The 20,519-nt window shown below is 36.9% G+C and overlaps 1 protein-coding gene across 1 annotated transcript in view; it reads right to left on the reverse strand.

The window, feature by feature from the left end:
• The window catches only part of LOC126373318 (connectin-like), a 344,663-nt gene that overhangs the window by 289,849 nt on the left and 34,295 nt on the right, over positions 1-20,519 (reverse strand). The window lies entirely within an intron of this gene.

Here is a 20,519-nt window from a genome sequence, read left to right on the forward strand (position 1 = left end):
TGTAAGTTTAGATAAACACGGCACAGGTGAGATAGTGTTTCTAGAACTTACGTTAACTGAAGCACACTTTTTATGAATGAAAATCTTAGTACCCACTTATATGAAACAGCATTCGTTCAAACGTCCTCCTACATTAAGCGCACCCGTTTTGAATACTAAACTAGGCATTTCAGTTATTCCAATACCCCTAACATTCTGGCTAGTTATGCAGACCAATTACAGCGATGCCAACGTGATTTGAATCATGAGCTTGGGAATTATAGTTCACAATCTTACGTGGGCTAGAATGTGTTTAGGGTAAACTATTAATTGCGTGTTGAATGCTGCTTAAGGATAAATAAGAAGTCTTAGTACGCGTTAGGGAGAGGCCACACATGGGCGTTGCACGTTTGTTGCGTTGGTGCGAATAAAGATGAATATCCCAGTAGTAGCCCAGTTGGTAAAAAGCTTGCCTCTCACTGTGAGGACGCAAGTTCGACTCCAGCACAGGCCTAAACCAATGATTGTCGAATTTGTTTTCGAATTCATGTTTGGATCATAAATGTGTGAAAACCCACATTCCCAAGAAATGAATTTTCGGAGGTATGTAACTAATCTGTATTGGGTTCGTTTTCCCTTCGCGGGTTGAAAGGTCAGACATTCAGTCACTTCTGTAAAGAACCAGACCTGTCAAATCTTCAGGTTAGGTAAGCGGACCCTGTGAAAAATTGGATAATGTTAGGGAGATAATGCTAGAAAGGTCACAATATCTCTGTCGGATTTTACGACATACCCGCGAAGACCTCCCAATCCCAAGGCTCCCAATCCAGCATAGAACCAGTGAATATATTGTGGCCAGATCTTAGAATTGATCACTTCATGATGTGTTTGACCATTTCATAATGTGTTCGACCATTTCATGAAATAGGCATATTAAGTAGTCCATATCGTCGAAACGTCAACGTTTAATGATATTTCAATCAACGTTTGGCCATATCGTTAATATTCTTTATTCTTTATTTACATAATGCAGGCGGTGTCAATGTTATGGGGTGTAATAAAAATGCGAATAGTCTATTACCTTTTTAGGTTCAAAATTATTTACCTAATCTATATGGAAAAATGTTCAATTACATCGATTCATCGATTATATTATATATCAAGTTTTTAATATAATCGACACCAGCGCCAATACCGGTGCATAATGTTACTAATTTTACGGTATGATTGCCCACGTTTGGCCATATCATGAAGTAATCATGCATTTAGTTGCTCATATCGTTAACCTCTCATATGCCTCGGCATGGTATCTCGATACCAGACACAATAGATTTTACATTGTGTCTGGTCGAGATCCGCGTTCCGGCGTTCGAGTTATTAAACGTTTCGTTCGTTGATCTGGCCAAACTACGTCATAATGTTTGTGGCCAACGAATGATATTCTATTTCATGAAATATGACCATTTCAATGATCAAAATAATTCGAAGATCTGGCCACGACACATAAGTAAATATAACACAAAAGCTCCGTTTTACCAAATATGTAAATTACCAAAGTATTCTACGGATTTTTCAACATCGTATATCTCTTGAAAGAGATCGTAATAAAATCAGTGGGCTCGGTAAATGCCAGAAAATGGCTCTTGGGAAATCCACTGTGAATTATTCCACAGATTTTCACATATTCCGAAGGTGAAATTAACAAGTGACAGGAACCAATTTGGAATATTGAAGGGATACTTTATGTAAAACGGGTTTAATCTTAAATCTCGGGTTTATTGGTTGGATTATTGTCGCTTGAAATATTATAGGGAAATATCTACAATTATACCTGGAATTACGTATTTTATTATGAAAATTAAACGAGTAGATATGAATCATATCATGTACCCAGTTTAGAACCCTGTCGCACTATCATATTTGACATTTAACGAGACTTACGGTTGAATTTGTCAAAAGGCTTAATATGACATGGTTTCAAAGTGTATATTCATACACTTATCAATGTATGAATGTGTATATTCATATACATTGAAACCTTTATTAGTACTCGTGACTGTACATAAACGTACCTAGATGAAATTTTGCTTAATTCGGGCATAGTAAAGAGAATAAATGAAGCTCAAGTTACGAAACAAATTTATGTAGTGAATGTTATTACAGAGTTTATTCAGATCCCGATTAAAATCAGTGTTTTCAAGAAAGGACAGATCACGTTCACTTTAAACACATGTATGAATCACAACTATGCGAAATAACGTCGTGATCGTGATCATCATAAAGAGCCGCGCTCTAATCTCTGTTGCATTCTCCATTCTTGTATATCCAAGGCCAATTCTTTTACTTCGTTATAGAAGACAACGTTCGCCTTCTCTTTAATTCGTTCCATTTAAGGTCTTCTTACGGAAGGATATTAGAGCAGGACCGGTAAAGTTGGTGCATGGTTCATGATGATGATGAAGCTCTTCTTGGTCTTCCCCGACGACGACGACGTCGTGTTACACTGTGAATTTGCGTCGTCGCAACGAAGTAACACGCATGTAACCTCACTTTAAAGCATACATTCAACATGTCTTAATTTATTTGCACTAAAACGCTTCTAATCCTGAAGCAAACATAACATGACAACACAACTATTTACTAAGGAAACATTGCCAGTTAATTTAAAGCCGTATAAAGTCGTCGCTAGATAGGCTGAATGGATTGTTTTTCTTGGCCAACTTCCAAAGATTACGAAGTATTTAAACAGATATCCACGTATCTTGAAAACGTTCCAGACTTCGAATGTACACGGTTAATGAAGTTAAGTTTGAGTTTAATAAGTCTCGGTTGCAAGCCAAGGTTATGATGCCATATTGTGGAGAGCTAGAGCATTGTCTGTTATTTTGGGGTGATTCTGTCCAGGTAATGTAACAGGGCGGTACGCTGTGTACAGTATGGGAGACCAATATCACCCAGATTGGTAAGAAAAAGTTCCGGTATGAAAAGGGCACAGTTCACGACTATATCACAGAGGGGTTATTGGAGGTACAATACAATAATCGCAAGATGAACTCAGTTCCCACGACGCACCAAGCTTTCTCCTCTATGGTCCAGTGGTTGAGCGTTGGACTCACGATCCGGAGGCCCCGGGTTCGTATCCCGGTGGGGATATATCACAAAAATCCCTTTGTGATCCCTAGTTTGGTTAGGACATTACAGGCTCATCACCTGATTGTCCGAAAGAAGGATGATCCCTGCTTCTGAAGGCACGTTAAACTGTTGGTCCCGGTTACTATTTACTGATGTAAGTGAGTAATCGTTACGTGAGCCATGTCAAAGGCCTTTGGCTGCTAAATCATAACTCTGACACCAGAGTTGATGAGGCTGGTATTCCACCTCACAACCCACAGGATAGAGTGATAGATAAGAAATATACGAAATACATATAAAAAAGAATAAAAAATATAGAAATATATAAAAGAAATATTTAAGAAATATAAATAGGTAAAAAAAGATTTAGTCGTATCACCCTCTATTAATGGTCGAGTGAACTAGGATAGTACTTCTTTATTTTCTCAATATAAAAGGCCGAGAATTGGATGACAGCGGGCAGCAGAGCCCGGAGGCAGTGGCAATGAAACACGAGATTATTTGCTAATCGCGAGTCCAAAACCAAATCTACAACGACAGTAGTCAGCAGACGTTTTCCAAGAAGTAAAAAAAATTAAGAACACTTGTTTAAAAATCTATAATATACCTCTAAAAGCGATAAGTCACTAAATTACTCACATGTTTTATCACGAAATCTCAGAAGCTACAAGTGCTAGGAGTCTCAAATTCTGCATGAGGGTTCCTTTAAGGACGTAGGTGCTCACAAAGAATTTTGCAAAATTTCGACCCTCAAGAAGTTGAAAATGGGTTGAAAATTTCGCGGACAGCTAGTCTACCATGTATATAACGAAGAGCAGTCACACGTCACGGTACACAAACTGTTCGATACAATTGTCATGAATAGTACAACTGTCTGGACCCTTCTCATAGAGTAACTTCCATGTCTCTTGACACCACCGAACCTTTACTTTTGTTGGCCTTGAAATTCATAATTAAAGCACATAATTCTTGAAATTCATGTACATAAACTCACACCCGTTCTTCTTAATGGAGTGGACATACAGTGATCACATACAAGTGATCATATGACAAAGCTCAGTCATTTTCAGTTTTGACACAATGTTTGTTTGAATGTTTGAGTCTTTTTGTAATTACTTAAATTTTATTTTGGTGCCATAAAGTGTATTTGTATTGTATTGTATTTGTAATGTTTTAGATTCGAATGAGCGACTACAGCGACAGGTGATATAAACAAGCTGAATTTATGTTTTTATTCACTTTTTCTGCAAATAATCATAAGATATAACAAGAGTTTATGTTGGTATGTTGTACCAAAACAGAAATGATACTTCTGCGAATCACTAATAAAAGAAAACCCCGAAATCAATTTACAACATCATCCTTAAAATTTAACCCAAAACAAGCGAACACAACTGGAAGCGTTTGAAGGCAAAATCTTCATGAAAACAACAAAAAAACCGTACAAAAAGACCTTGTAATCCTAAAAAATCATCTTTACAATCCTAAGGGATAAGAGCGAAAACAAACGTTCAACTTGTAAGATGAGAGAAAATTTTTGCTTAGAAAAATTCTTCAAGAACTCTTATTGAATGAAAATCCCCTTAAAAGATCTTCATCGTTTTTGCAGAGATTCAACGTTGGATCCTTCTGTCTCTTAAGTGTGTTTTGCTTCTGATGTGCGGTGAAGTTTAAGGGCGATTAAGGGGGTTTGGAAGTATGGCGGCAACGGGTCTTTTACGAAGCGAAAATGCGTGTAAAGTCTCAGTGATTGGAGATGCACTTAGCTTCGAGTAGGTAAAGGGATTGTTAAGGGGCGTACTAAATGTATGGCGTGATACGCTTCAGGAAAAGGTCATGCTCATAATTATAAATGTAGGAATGGTAGTCTGAATGAAACGGAACGTTACGGTGTGTGAGAGTGATGAGTAAGCGAAAGAGAAAATTAAAACTTAAAAATAAAGAACTTAGTAAGTACAGAAAATATAATCGTTTTCCATCTTGCCCTGTCTGACATAAATAAGAATGCTACTCTGTCCGTCTATCTGTCCTTCACTCCTTTTACAGGGTCGTAGTGGCATCGTAACGAATACAGAGGGGGATTATTCAGACATGATTCTGAGTTGATATCAAATGTATTTTCCTATCGGAAAATTCATGAAAAATTTTAGTATTTTTTAAAAATATTTTCAGTTCCATACTTTTGCGACGGAAAATTCCACTTGATATTAACTCGGAATCATGATCTGAATCATCCTTTATAAAATTTTCGTTACGATGTCACCAACACCCTGTATACTGGGCTGGTTTATTTAGAAGTTCTTCGTCTCTTATATGGGTTGTGAGATAAACCGACCTTACGGACCCTTGCATCAGGGTTATTAATGAGCCGCCAAAGGTCCCTGAGATGACTCATATAACGACTACATAGTAAGGTAAATAGGGCTTCGTAACGTGCCCTACCGCTTATTTTCGGACAAGGCAGCAATGTTCTAACCAAACTAGGAATCATAAAGATATTTTTGTGATGTGGCCCTTCCGAGATTTGAACCACTGGACCACAAAATCCGTAAGTCACGTGCGTTCCAACATGCTACAAAAACGTCTTTTAAATGTTTATGCTTATAAACTAAATACCTATTATAATTCTAATTTAAAGAAAACAGGAACGTGCAAACAAAAAAAAGTTAAAATATACACAACAAAAAAACATTTTAATCTTTTTTGTAACGTACGTTTGGGCAAAGAAATAATTCAGAACCGAAAAATGGAAAATCAACAACAACGAAAGTACACACCACAAATCCATTTCGAGACCCCTAATTATTGCTTCGACCCCTCGACGGAACCTTTTTATCGGCCGCTGATTTTGACATCTGCGTTCACTTTGTGAAAAAGTGAATTATAATTAAAAAATACTTTAAGGTTTGTTGTTTCTTTTCCCTTGTATTGTTTTTTTTATACCTCTATAAATAAAATACGACAGATTAAGCGGATAATATCTTTTGTGCCTTATTCCTCGCGGTAAGCTGCTAATCTTTATAGAAATGTCGCTGAAATCGAATGGAAGAACGTATTTTTTTTCGAACATGATCAATTATTATTAGATAATGGTCTCTATGGATAAGAGACCTCATTTGTCCGGCCAAGTAGTTAATACCATCTCAAGCAAAGCAACAATAAACCACGTCCAAAAAAGATGGACTTATTACCTCTCACTATAGGTACGGTAGAACCTTAGAATAAGGAATAATACTACGTATAGAACGGCAACTCTTCGCTCCCCACCAGCGTCCGAGTTAAATTTACCTCACCCCCTCGAAAGTAGTTAAGACTTGAATCGTATGGCGTCAGACGTCACACACACAGATGCGCGTGTACGATAATGTCAATGTGTAGTGTCTGTGTAAAACGAGGTTGTTTGTATGAAGTGTCCGGGGTGTGCTTGAACTATGGCTGCAAGATTCCTCGTGCATTAATTATAAGCATTCTGCAAAAACACTGCCCACCTCTCTAGGGGTCATAGACAATAGTGGTAATGGAAATATATACATAAATATAATCATGGACAAATAAACAAACACATTTTTATTTTTTTGATGTTACTTATTGTACATCAACCCACTGTACGGTCACGAGCATTAATTATGTATACACTTTGGTACCATGTCACATTAACTTTTTTGACAAATTGAACTGTAAGTCTCACTAAATGTCAAATATGTTAGAGCGACAGAGTCCTAAAGTGGGTACATGATATTGCTCATGACTGTACCTGTGTGTCACACACAATAAATGATTTGAATTTGTAGCAAATGGCATTAACTACTTGGCCGGACAAAAATAAATGAACACAATGACGTAATAACAAGAAAAAGCAACACAACTTTAAACCCGCAGTATTATACACCCACTCCTTGCCAACCATGTTTAAGTCACATAATGGACACGAGCTTATTGCTATTAACCGGGTACAAATCCTAGAAACCTATTATATGTGGTATATCTATGTTTTACTTATGGTATAAAAATAAAAATTTATTGTAAATATTAATATAACAATACGTCACAAATACAAACTTAAAAACTAGTCATTAAATAACCCGCCCCTCACTGTTCCCGGAGCAAAGGTGCCCACAACACTAGCCGCATTACCGCGTTGAATGGCAATGGTCAGCCTTTGGACCAGGAACGAGCCGGAGCGGGAGTCACCTGTTTTCTCCCTGAGCCTGAGACCCAATTCTGACACAAAGATTTTGGTGTCCGCTTATGGTTTTATGTCAAAACATTCTGATTGATAAAAAAATGCAAATGCCGTTTTACTGAGTTTAATATATTACAAATTGGCGACGAGTAGTAGAAAATGGGCACATAACATTAAGAAAAAGACACATTATTTTAAGTCATTTAGCGTCTAAATACGAGTATTATACGCGCAATTTCCTAAAAAAATACTTTACTCTTCTTATCACGAAGACTTAAAGCACACTGCACTACTTTCTCGGAATATGTCGTCCGTTTTCTCTTAGTTTATTTGCCTGTCGCATTCAAGACAGATTTCCCTAATGTGGCAGACGATTACAAAACGCTTTAAACCGACCAGAAAGCATTACCTTCTGGGTTTCTTTGAAGTGAACGGAAGTCACTGAGCGTAAGAGATCCGTCTAATCTGGTCGCGAGGTTCTCAGATTTTTCCAGTGTTTTGATTAATGATCCCTCTGTCTACCTTTGTAAGTCGTTGAAAAACTTGGCGAGTTCGAGACTATTTCGCGGCTTCAAACTTTTTTCCACATCGTGATTATATGATGCCCGAGTTTGCGAGTTCTTATCTTCTTTGGTTCGTGCGATATTAAATTTTAAGATCGAATATAAAGCCGAATTGAGGACTTTGGTGTCGTGAAAAAGTATTTAAAAAGGTTTTGGTTATTTACTCTAAGTTCTTTCCGAGTTGTTTTTGACTGTATTTTCGGTTCGTCTTTAAAACAATGTTTTTATTTACCTTTTTCTTTAACAGTCTTACAATTTGCCTAAGCAATATTTCAATAGAACAGTCACATAAAAATCAACACAGAATTTGATATAGCTACGCCCAGTGCAAACGCCTGTGTGCACAAATAGGAAATACAAGAAAAGAAACAATTAAAAAGAAGAGTAAATAAGCGGCCTAATTGCTAATAGAAATGTCTTTCAGGCAACATTTGTTGGTTGTATCTGCGCGAACCACCGCATTACACTAAACAAAGCTTTACTATTTATTCTCTTGTGTAATTTCAAACCAATTTCTGTTAATTATGTAAGCATAAAAATCAAGGTAATATCGCGTAATTTGACTGAAATCACTTACTACTCTATATTATTTCCCTGAGGACACTTTGTAGTCTACACTTTTGGAATAGACCATATATTAATTTAACTTTAAAATACAATACTTAGTTCTTATGTTTAATGATTAAAAATAAGTTAAAAAACATTTATTAGATTTAATTTAGCAGGTGGGTGAATATCAAAAAGTGCCAAGTTTGGTGGCGAACTTGAAATTTTGATATTCACTAGGGTACCTATTTCTAAATTTTTGTAATTTAACCAGGTTGTAATGAGACTCTGATCCTGCAGTCAAATTGCTTATGCAATTTTGCAGGACATTGTATTTATACCAGTGTTATTTAAGGACTTAATAATAATAAATAATAATAATTATTATTATTATCGCAGCTCAGTATTATATGTATTTAACGCGGAAATAACCCGCTATTATGTATTATTTTACTATTTTAAAATTGCTTTAATAACTAGCTACTTAATTGTTTTAAAAACTGAGTTTTTTTTCCGGCGAAAAATAAAGGTGAAAAAGTATCGTACTAAAATCTACTCAAGAGTGTCTCCCCACAGGCATTGTCGATATGTGGCGTCGCCGCAACGCAACCCTTTCATCGTATTAAGTGTCATGATAATTTATAATATACAGATCGGCGATGAGATATTAATTTATTTTATGTGCAGTTTTCACTAACACAGTTGGCTTGACGATTATAGACGTGTACGGCTTACTACCTATGACGTTGGTCAAAATCAAATTAAAAATAACATACATACATACATAAACTCACGCCCGTAATCCCTAATGGGGTGGGCAGAGCCACAAGTAATCAAAGACAACTTGCAGCCACTGTTGATACGAAGCAACAAAAAAACATAACAAAAAAACATAGCATAAAAAAACAAAAAAAAACATAACAAAAAAACACAAAAAAACAACATAAAAAAAACAACATAACAAAAAAAAAAACAAAAAAACATAGCTACACAGTTAATGTAGTTAGTTAGTTGTAGGTAACATAGTTACACTTTGAATCCTCGTTTTTTACACAACGAACGCATTATCCGCCTAAAACTAATGCAGCACAAAACCTATAAAGCTGGAGAAAACAAGCTGTAAGAAAAACCTCGGCACAGGGCCCTAGACATTCTTTTAGTAATTTGGCTGCCTAATATCAGGTCTAACAGAAAGCTCAGTGATGCGTGGGTCTTAGTTCATCTGGCGATGGGTGTACCTCTGGCTACCCTATTTGAGATATAGTCGTGAGTTTATGTAATGTTGTGTAGAACGACGATGAAACGATATAGCTCAGGCGTCGCAACGTACTCACAATACAATCGCGTCGCCTAACTCCCTTTTTGCTTAAAATCGTTTTCCACACCCTTAAAACAAACGAATATCTAGGCAAATACCAAAAGCATACCTCTGAGTCTCCGAGATTCCTTTATAAAGCATATCTCATGGGATTCACATTACAGCCTTTGTGAATGCGTTTATTGAAGACAGGCAAAAAGGGGCCAACGATAATTGCTTTCGTATCGGCTTTTTGGGAGAGCATTCCAACTGCAGTTTATTAGATTATTAGCATGCGAGTTCAAGTTTTTTTTTTTGTAAAAAAGTTGGCAAGTACATTACATGACTTTTTTGTTTTTATAGCACTTACTCGTGCTTAGGGAAACTCACAAAGAGAAAAAATTTAAATCTAAAAATTTCTGACTCGGACGGGATTTGAATCCGCAGCTATTGTCTTGGCGTCAGCTTAATGACGATACATAGATCGAAAGAATTTCTCATGGACAGGAGGAGGACCCAGTGGTGTAATGGTTAATACGCTCGTCCCGGCTTGACAAGAGCTGCGGGTTGAAATCTCGACCGAGCCAGATTATTTTTCTATTTAAAAAAAAACTTTTACATTCATGACAATCTTGCGGTTTTCCCTTTTGTGATGAGCAGAATTTCAGTCATCCCAATAACAACAACGGTTGCGTATTTTTGGATGCGCAACTCTATAAAAACATTTTGCAATGTCAATGTTTATCTTGTGGTGGAGATAGCCCTTGGCTGTACCAATAGGTAATATAGTTGTGAGCTTAAGTTATGTGGTTATATTACATATTAGAAACATACCTTTGCATTATATCAACTGTGATATAGGCAGGTGTTATAATAAGACTTACGTAACGAGTGTATGTTTGCCAATAAACTGTATTTGTAGTTTGTCGAGACCATAACTACAGTGCAATAAACATGTATTTTTATACAACTTTGTGAATAAATAAACAGGGGATCAAAAAAGCCACATCAAAAGCAATATTGCAATTTGCTATTTATGCATATAAAAGAAGTGTGCAATAATAACAAATGTCAAATAGCAATATTGCTTTTATATGTGAATTGTTTCAATTGTGGTGTTTTAACCCGTATGGTATTAACTACATACATTTTGTTATGCTGTCACAAAGGGTCTTATTAGTGCATAATTGTACCAAAATTTCGATACTTATAACCAAAATTCACTTACTGTAATTTTTACTTTTTATTAGCGCATTACTGCAATTCGTTGTTCAGTTTCAATATAATTAAAACTATAAACGGCAATTGAGCCTTTGTTCAATATTATTATTAAACAAATAAAAAATACTTATTGCCTGTTTTGGATAATTATTTTATTTTATATTGTAAACTGAATTGGTTATTTGCAAATTATGTGAAAGTACTAGTGTGTTTTACCTTGTGGCCTGAAGTATCAATAGTGTAACATTTGTTTAAAATGTACATCTAAAATGTTATATTATTACAATGACATCTCTCGTCTCATTCGCACTATACGATGTACTATATCTCTGTCCTGCTTTCACCTACTAACGTTTTATGTGCAATTGAAATGGAAGCTTCAACCATACTAAATTAAATAATAAATTAACTTAAATAATTACGATTTCAACACGACTCAGATTTAGAAGAAGGGTCTGGAAGAAAAAAAAATGTCGTATCAATTATTTATCTCTGGTAAATATTCCTTCGTTACCTTAGGCCTTTGCCACACTAGACGGAAATTCCATCGCTGAACTTCCGCGGCGGAACACCAATACATGTTATTGCATATAAATTACAAATAGCGGGCACACTAAGCGGAAGATCGGTCGTTCCGTCGCGAAGTTCGGTAACGGAAATTCCGTCTAGTGTGGCAAAGGCCTTAGAGCGAGGCCACACGATACGTTGTGGGTTTGTTGCGACGTCTGAACGGAACAAATCACGACATGTAAGATCTTTATTATTATTATTATTATGTATCACGACACGATACGTTGCGAAGTCGTTCAGTCGTTTGCGACTACTTTACTGGTTGTTAGTGACATCGTACCGAATACTGAAGGAGATGATTTAGACCATGATTTTTAGTTAATATCAAGTGGAATTTTCCGTCGCAAAAGTATTTCTATACTTCTGAAAATAATTGTAAAAAACACAGAAAATAAATCATTAAGTTTACGACGGAATATTCCACTTGATTACTTCTCTCTTCGGAAATATCCAATTCATTTTTAGCTTTTGTGTACTACGTAATTACTTTCAGAGTATTACTATAAGTATATAGATGCATATTATATGCGGGTATAGTTAGAGCAAGCAGTTTTTCCAGCCAAGTAGTAATGCCATTACAGTAAGTCAGGTAACAAAAAAAAAAATACCAATCGCGGCGCGTCGGTATCGTCCGGTGTAATCGTTCATAGCGATGCCATGATTTTAGTCATACAATTTATACCTATCCAGCACGTCAAGCTCGATTTACTGCGTAATGTAATAAGGCCTTTAGGGCACTAACGGTTCACCATAACAAGTCAAATTAACTACTAGTGTGTTTAATTCTGCAATTATTGCTCATAACTTGTTTCTATATACCTATTGTCGTATTTTTCATGATGCATGTATTTATATAGACAATGTACAGTCATAAGCAATATAATGTACCCACTTTAGGACTCTGTCGCACTAACATATTTGACATTTAGTGAGACATACAGTTCAATTTCTCAAAAAAGTTAATGTGACATGGTACCAAAGTGTATAAATATTATTGTGTGCGCCGCAAGGCAAACATGAAGAACGTTTAATGTGAACACTGTCATCTGTATTTATATTAATCATGTTTAAGCAAATAAATTATCTTTATCTAACTTTTTGAACAAATTAAACCGTAAGTCTCATTAAATATTAAATATGATAGTGCGACAGGGTTCTAAAATGGGTACAGTCATGAGCAATATAATGTACCCACTTTAGGACTCTGTCGCACTAACATATTTGACATTTAGTGAGACTTACAGTTCAGTTTGTCAAAATAGTTGATGTGACATGGTACCAAAGTGTATACATTATTAATGCTCATGACCGTACATGATATTGCTCATGTCTGTACAAGTAATACAAGCAAGTAACTAAACCAGTGTCAACGCTCCGTCTCTTCCATCAAATCAATTCCGTTGGGCAAATTTATTTATTAGCATATAGAGAGAGTTTTCAAAAGGCAAACGTACTCCTAAGAGTTTTTGATATGAAGAAATCATTTTATAAAGAGAAGCGTCTCTGTAAATTTCATTAAGTCGCGTTTTGTTACATAAGCTCTTATCGAATCAAAAGGCATATTTCAATAAGTAAATTAATTAGCGTAAAAGCGTTCTTATAAATTTAAATAGACGAAATAATATCAATAATAAACGCATGACTCCAAACCAGGCCTACATATTACCATGTTTTTTATTATTTTCTATTTAATTCTCTTTGATTGCACTATGCCAATACATCTCCCTACCCATTATCCCGTTTTTCACAGGGTCCGCTTACCTAACCTGAAGATTAGACAGGTCCGGTTTTTTACAGAAGCGGCTGCCTGTCTGACCTTCCAACCCGCGAAGGAAGAACCAGCCCAATACAGGTTAGAACATATACCTCCGGAAATGCATTTCTCGGGAATATGGGTTTCCCCACGATGTTTTCCTTCACTGCTGAATACGTGATAATCATTCATGATCCAAACATGAATTCGAAAGCAAATTCGACAATCATTAGTTTACGCCTGTGCTGGATTCGAACCTGCGACCTCAAAGTGAGAGGCAAGCGTTCTACCAACTGGGCTACAACGGTTCAGCACTATGTCAATACGCCCAGCTGTTTTTCACTATAAAATAAAAGATGAAAATATTAAGAAATAACAGTCAAACTGTCACATTGTTCGCGAACAAAGATATTCCTGAAAGCATCTGTCCCCTCCCCCGTTTCCTCAGGAAATCCCGGTATTGTTACGATCCCGGGGTTTCTGAAACCTACGCAGGGCCACCAACTGTCCGGTGCAAAGCCGTTGCGACTGGATTTTTCCGGATTTTTCTTAAAACGTGCTTAAACTGTCAGAAAAGGTCGAACGTTGAGTTACGTATTTGGAAAGTCATCTTAAAGTTGTGGGTAAATAAGCCAGTGGAATTTTGATTTTTGTGTCCAGATATTGTTTGGACATAACGTGAAGGACATATTTTTTTTTAAGTCTTCATCATCTCCCTAGCATTATCCCCTTTTAACAGGGTCCGCTTATCTAATCTGAAAATTTGACAGGTCCGGTTTTGTACAGAAGCGACTGCTAGTCTACCTTTTCACCAACATAACAATATATAAGCTCACTATCACAAATGTACTTCATCTGAACTTTCTCGTTAATTTCTTTTTTTGACGTGACATATTGTAGATAAAACGCTTTTTCAAGTGACAAAAATAATAACTTGGCTAAGTAGTAAGTACGTCAGTATCCATACCGAACTTGCCCATAAGGGGAAGACACTATGTTTTCGTATTCTGACTTGCACCAATGATTTATAATTAATTTATCTCAAGTAAAAGAAATTTTCAAACACAATTGGCTTGACCGTTATAGATGGCGATACGGCTCACTTGCGATGGGTGTACTTTTGACTACTCCAATTGGAAAATAGTCGTGAGCTAAGTTATGTAGTGTTCTGTCCTGACCTGACTAAACTGATTTTCAATATTTTTTTCCCTTTCGGTCCGATCGAATTCCTGTTCCATCTCGGTGGTAACCCTACTCGCCCTATTTTTGTAGGCACAGATTTATTATGTTATAATTTGACAAGAGTCGGCCTATGAAATAAAATTCAGCCATCGTTATAAAAAATACTTTCTTTCATTTGTTTTCTGTTAGGTAGGATTAAAATAAAAATAAAAAATAATGTAGCTTTTGTAATTATTACCGGTATTTTATCGTTAAAGTGCCTAATTTAATCCATAGATACCAACGCGGTAAAAAAATATAAAATAAAAATTTAAGCGGAATTTCCTGTCATAAAATTCATTAAATTTTTAGTGTTTTCTTAAATTATTTTCAGTTCCCTACTTTTGCGACAGAAAATTCAACTTGATATCAACTCGGAATCATAGTCTGAATCATTCCTTAAAGTTTTTGTTACGATGTCACCAACACCCTGTTTGTACATGTTTAAAATGTGCAATTAAGCGCTTTCATTCGATACCCTTCACAATATCATTAGAAAACATATTCTTCCTCAGTATATGTCCTCTGGAGGGCGTGATATTAATTTTAGCGTGACGTCGCATAGCTTTTATCAACCTGACAATTAATACGATCTTATTTGTTAGAAGTCGGATAAAAATATAATATACCCGTACGTTCATCCCGAAAATAGTTACCAATGCCTCAAATAGAAACGTCCGTTTCACCTTTTGAAATAACACCTTTGAAACACATTTCATCTAACTTTAAATTACTTGTGCGACCGTACCTAATATTAAAAGTTTGAAATTCCACATTCTAACAAACTAGAATGGGGTTTGGAAAGTTGATAGTTTTGTTTCCTTCTAAGGTAAATACCTAGAGGAAAATATCCACCGATATCAGTTTATCCGATATCCAAACAGATGGAGCCTGATCGTGAAGAAACACAGACAACTTTAAAATTCTATAAAATTACTTATACGATTGCGTTCCGGATTTCTAGTCCGAGATAGAGTTGCCCTCGCTGTTCTATTCGACTAATATTGAATACTGTTCTTTTAAAACTTAATTCTTTACATAGCCAGATATTAACAAATTTAAATACGTTTATTTGATAAAACATGGTGAAAAAAGGATGTTTACAAATATATTAAGTTCAGCATGCTCAGACTTTTAGTCTTGCAAAAAATATACCGGTTTAAAATAAATTACATTAATGGTCATAATATATTATTTGATCGTGTGACACAAAGTGGAATTATTAGGAATAACGACGTATTTTCTTTGTGTGCTTTTATGTAAATAAACCTCTAATGATTTTTGTACTCATATTACCTATAACCTTTTTCAGAAAATATAGTAAACGCGTTAAAAAAAGTGCCACACTACAATTTGGTAAAATGACTAATTATTATGGCAACATGGCATAACAGCCTACATAGGTACGTCCCACTGCTGGGCACAGGTTTCCCGATAAATAATCCAGTATAGAGCAAATATGCAATAAAAAAACAACCTACACTATTGTCCACAGATAATGATAATATAGCTGTTACTTGTAACTAAATACCTACCTCCTCAACTCTACTTCACAAGGAGCGAATGGAAATCGTCGGGAAAACACAGTTTCCTCGGTTGGAAGGGAATTTCACATTCGTTCACTCATTCGTTCTAACTGAATGCGAACTGGAGATCGTTCCTTCTGCTTCAATGCGCGGAATAAATGGAAATATGGACGACCTTGACTTTAGGTATAATAAGAAATAATACCACGTATAGAACGGCAACTCTCCCCCCACTACCAGAGGCTGAGCTAGGGGTACCTCACCCCCGCTTGGTCTTTAGTCTTTTATAGTACTACGTAAAGCGTCACACATACAGACATGCGTGTCCGATAACGTCAATGTGTAGTGTCTGTGTAAAAATAGGTGTTTTGTATGAAGTGTCCGAGGCCGACTTACATCGCGCATTAATCCCGGCTCGAGGTCTTAACCACTAATTTCAACTATGAATTTGAATTCATGTTTGAATCATAGATAATTGATATCACATGGTTTCCAGGAACTGTGTCCTATTAACGGCACCTATTATAGGACTTCAACATAGATGGCAAGGAGTAAATATTTTAAATTTGTCAGAAAATAAATTACGTGAAGCTTACTTTATGTAAAAAAGCTTATTATAAGATTAATGACTACCTAAACGATAAAAATGTCTGGTATTGAATGTGTTCCTCTAGTTATTAAATAATTTGTAATGTATACCCTCATTGGTTTTTAAAAGATGTGTTGCTGTTGCAGTTTCTTGTCATTTCTTCTCCTCAGCCATAACACCTTGCGAAATGACGTAAATTCAAAATGACCTTCAACAAGTTTATCCATGATAATTACGTTGAATAAATGATTCTGATTTCTGATTTCCGAGTGGGTGTACACAACTCTGCCTACAACTTCCCGGATACAGTCGTAATGCTATTGTGTTATAACGAGTCAATGTTTGACATCAGTAAGGAGTTGTAATATATACTCAATTCCCACTTTTAATGTATTCCCTTGTTCACTACATACAACTTATAATCTGTGCCTAATACATATTCTACGAATATTAATTCAGTTCGTCCCTTTCAAAATAAAGTCAGGAGCTGCAAGAAATTTCCTTTTTTTTAATTAATTTCACTATAGAAACAAACGTCTCGCTGTTGATCCGTTATGAATCTCAATTGAAAAAAAAATTGCACATGTCATTCATACAAAATCATAAGTTTAAATAAACTTGAACATTTTAATATTAGATTTCTAATTAAAATACTTAATAAGACTGAGTTTCTGTTATTGATATAATCAGGAAAATAAGATTTTTTACACACCCGTTCTGTCGCCTTTCACCATGATCAAAGAACATAGAGATTTTATCAGTCTTATTTTTCCACTAGCGCAAAGAAATTCCACAAACACAACCATTATAATATATTACGTTTCACATTGCGAAAACATTCTAAAGTCTGTAGATAACCTTTAATAAAACCGCGTGAAGTTTTACCTTCAGATATCCAATGATTCGGTGTAAGGGCCGATTAACATTGAGTCGGTAAATGACGCGAGTGCGGGTCAGTCCGTTGTCAAGTCAGTGATGACTTGGTACAGCCATCGTGTACACTGACCTCAAGTGGGTACAACGCTGTCGGCATAGAATAAAGAACTGCCTCCGTCCAGTGGTTTCAGCGTCGGACTCACGATCCGGACGTCCCGGGTTCAAATCCCGTTGGGGACATATCACAAAAATCACTTTGTGATCCATAGCTTGGTTAAGACTTTGCAGGCTGATCACCTGATTGTCCGAAAGTAAGATGATCCATGCTTCGGAAGGCATGTTAAGCCGTTAGTCCCGTTTACTACTTACTGATATAAGTATGTAGTTAATACTTGAGCAATGTCAGGGGCGCCTGGCGGCTTAATAGTAACCCTGACACCAGGGTTCATGGGATTGGTAATGCATCTCACAACCCACACGATAGAAGAAAGAGATAGTCATCACCAGCCCATTGACGTCCCCACTGCTCTGGCACGGGCCTTCCCTATGGATAGATAGAGAGATCGGGCCTTAAACCATCACGCGGGCTCAGTGCAGATTGGTGGTTATTAACGAATGCTAATGCAGCCGGGACCAACGGTTTAACGTGCCTTTCGAAGCACGGAGGAGCTCAAGATGAAACTTTTTTTTGTGGTCACCCGTCCTATGACCGGCCTTTGCGAAAGTTGCTTAACTTCAACAATCGCAGCCGGAGCGCGTTTACCGCTGCGCCACCGAGCTCTTCGAGAGGAAGGAGATAGAGTAAAGAATAATTCGACGTAGAACCGTCGTAGTGCCGTGGTAGTCGACTTGGAAGAGCGCTTGGCGAAGTTCACCAAAACCAATATAGATGGCGCTGTTCGCAACATTGTAAAATCAAAATCAAAAATACAATGTAATGGCAAAAGCACATATTAAAATAATTGTTGCTTGATATCTGGATCACATTATGTACACAATTATGTTGCTACCTATATCGCTTCTCTTTGATCAGAGTAATTGTCCAGTACGAACAAGGGAAGTATTAAATAGTCTTCTTGATTTATAATTGTTGGTTTAATTTCCAATTATTCGTATTTTTTTACAATGTGAGATGGATGTCCGTTGAGTGCGGTGAGTTGAATGTGTGGAGAGTGAATCGTGTGTGACTGCGATTGGTTCGCGTGTATGACGTGGTGTGTGAGGTGTATGATGCACTACACCTCAGTGTATGACCCGATACATTGCAAGTAGGCGTCTATTGCCTACTAAATGGGGTCGATGTTGCGTCGACAATAATACTAGGTGGAAAATGCAATTGTGCCTGTAAGAGTGTAATAAAAAGGGACAACTTTTTATTACACTCCGAGGAGCTTGGTGGCACAGCGGTAAACGCGCTCGGTCTGCGATGGTTGACGTAAAGCAACTTTCGCAAAGGCCGGTCATAGAATGGGTGACCACAAAAAAAAAAGTTTTCATCTCGAGCTCCTCCGTGCTTCGGAAGGCACGGTAAGCCGTTGGTCCCGGCTGCATTAGCAGTCGTTAATAACCACCAATCCGCACTGGGCCCGCGTGGTGGTTTAAGGCCCGATCTCCCTATCCATCCATAGGGAAGGCCCGTGCCCCAACAGTGGGGACGTTTATGGGCCGATGATGATGACCCAAAAAACAAAGATCAAGAATGTCTGATATGCATGAAGTTAGGAGGTTATACGAAGAAAAAACTGTACAGCGCCATCTATATTGATTGGATTTTGAGGAACGTACCCTGGAAAGTCCCTCATTCCCAACAATGATTTTCGAATTCATGAGTGGATCATAAATGAATATCACGTGCTGAACGGTGAAGAAAAACATCGTGGGGAAACTCTTAATTCCCGAGAAATGCGTTTCGGAGGTATGTGACCTAACCTGAATTGGGCTGGTTTTACCTTGGCGGGTTGGAAGGTCAGATAGGCAGTTGCTTTTGTAAAAAACCGGACCTGTCCAATCTTCAGGTTAGGTAAGAGGACCCTGTGAAAAAACGGGATAACGCTAGGAAGGTAGCGGAAACTCTTCGCCCCGCACCAATTCGTCCCTCACCCTTTCTGGGTCTTACTTAAGTCTTAATGGCCGTAAGCCGCAAAGGAGAACGGGGCAGGGGACGACGACGACTGCGCGGACTGTTTGTTTCACACTTACAGTAAGTATACAGATGAGATTTTTGTATGGAGTATCAGGGTCCACAGTACACTTACAGTAAGTATACAGTAAGCATGAGATTTTTGTATGGAGTATGTAGGTCGCAGGTTCCCAACACTCGTCGTTCCGGTGTGTTCAGCTTTACACACTTTCCATCCACCAAAAATGAACTAAATTAAATATAGCCGTAACTTACAATCGACACGCACATCAGCATTTAAATGTACCTGAAACAAAATTACCAACAATAAGTTACCGACAATTACACACATGCACAGCAATAAAGTTGTTGAATGTTACAACAATTAGTAACATTTTGATTACGACGTTACGTACTGAGTTGAAAAGTTTGAACAATTTCCTTTGTGTTTCCTCGAATTTATAACGTTCATTTGATGATATTGAGTAAGACTCTTCTTTAAGTAATACATACATATTCACATATATATATAAAGCGGGAAATATCCCGTTTTTCACAAGGTCCGCTTACTTAACCTGAAGATTTGACAGGACCGATTTTTTACATAGGCGACTGCCTGGCTGACCTTCCAACCCGCGAAAGGAAACCCAGCCCAATACAGATTAGGTCACATACCTCAGAAAATGAATATCTAAAGTTTTTTTTCACCGCTGAGTACGTGATAATAATTTATGATCCAAACATGAATTCGAAAACTAATTCGACAATAAATTCTTGGTTTAGGCCTGTTCTGGATTCGACCTTGCGACCTCAAAGTGAGAGGCAAGCGTTCTACCAACTGGGTAGCCCAGTTCAACGGCTCATATATTTAAGAAGAAACATTTAAGTAACATTCAAAATTAAGAATTTGGTGGAATGTGAGTCGTAATCCTACTTAGATGAAA

The sequence above is a fragment of the Pectinophora gossypiella genome, chromosome 15 (assembly GCF_024362695.1).
Source record: "Pectinophora gossypiella chromosome 15, ilPecGoss1.1, whole genome shotgun sequence".
NCBI classification, from domain to species: Eukaryota; Metazoa; Arthropoda; class Insecta; order Lepidoptera; family Gelechiidae; genus Pectinophora; species Pectinophora gossypiella.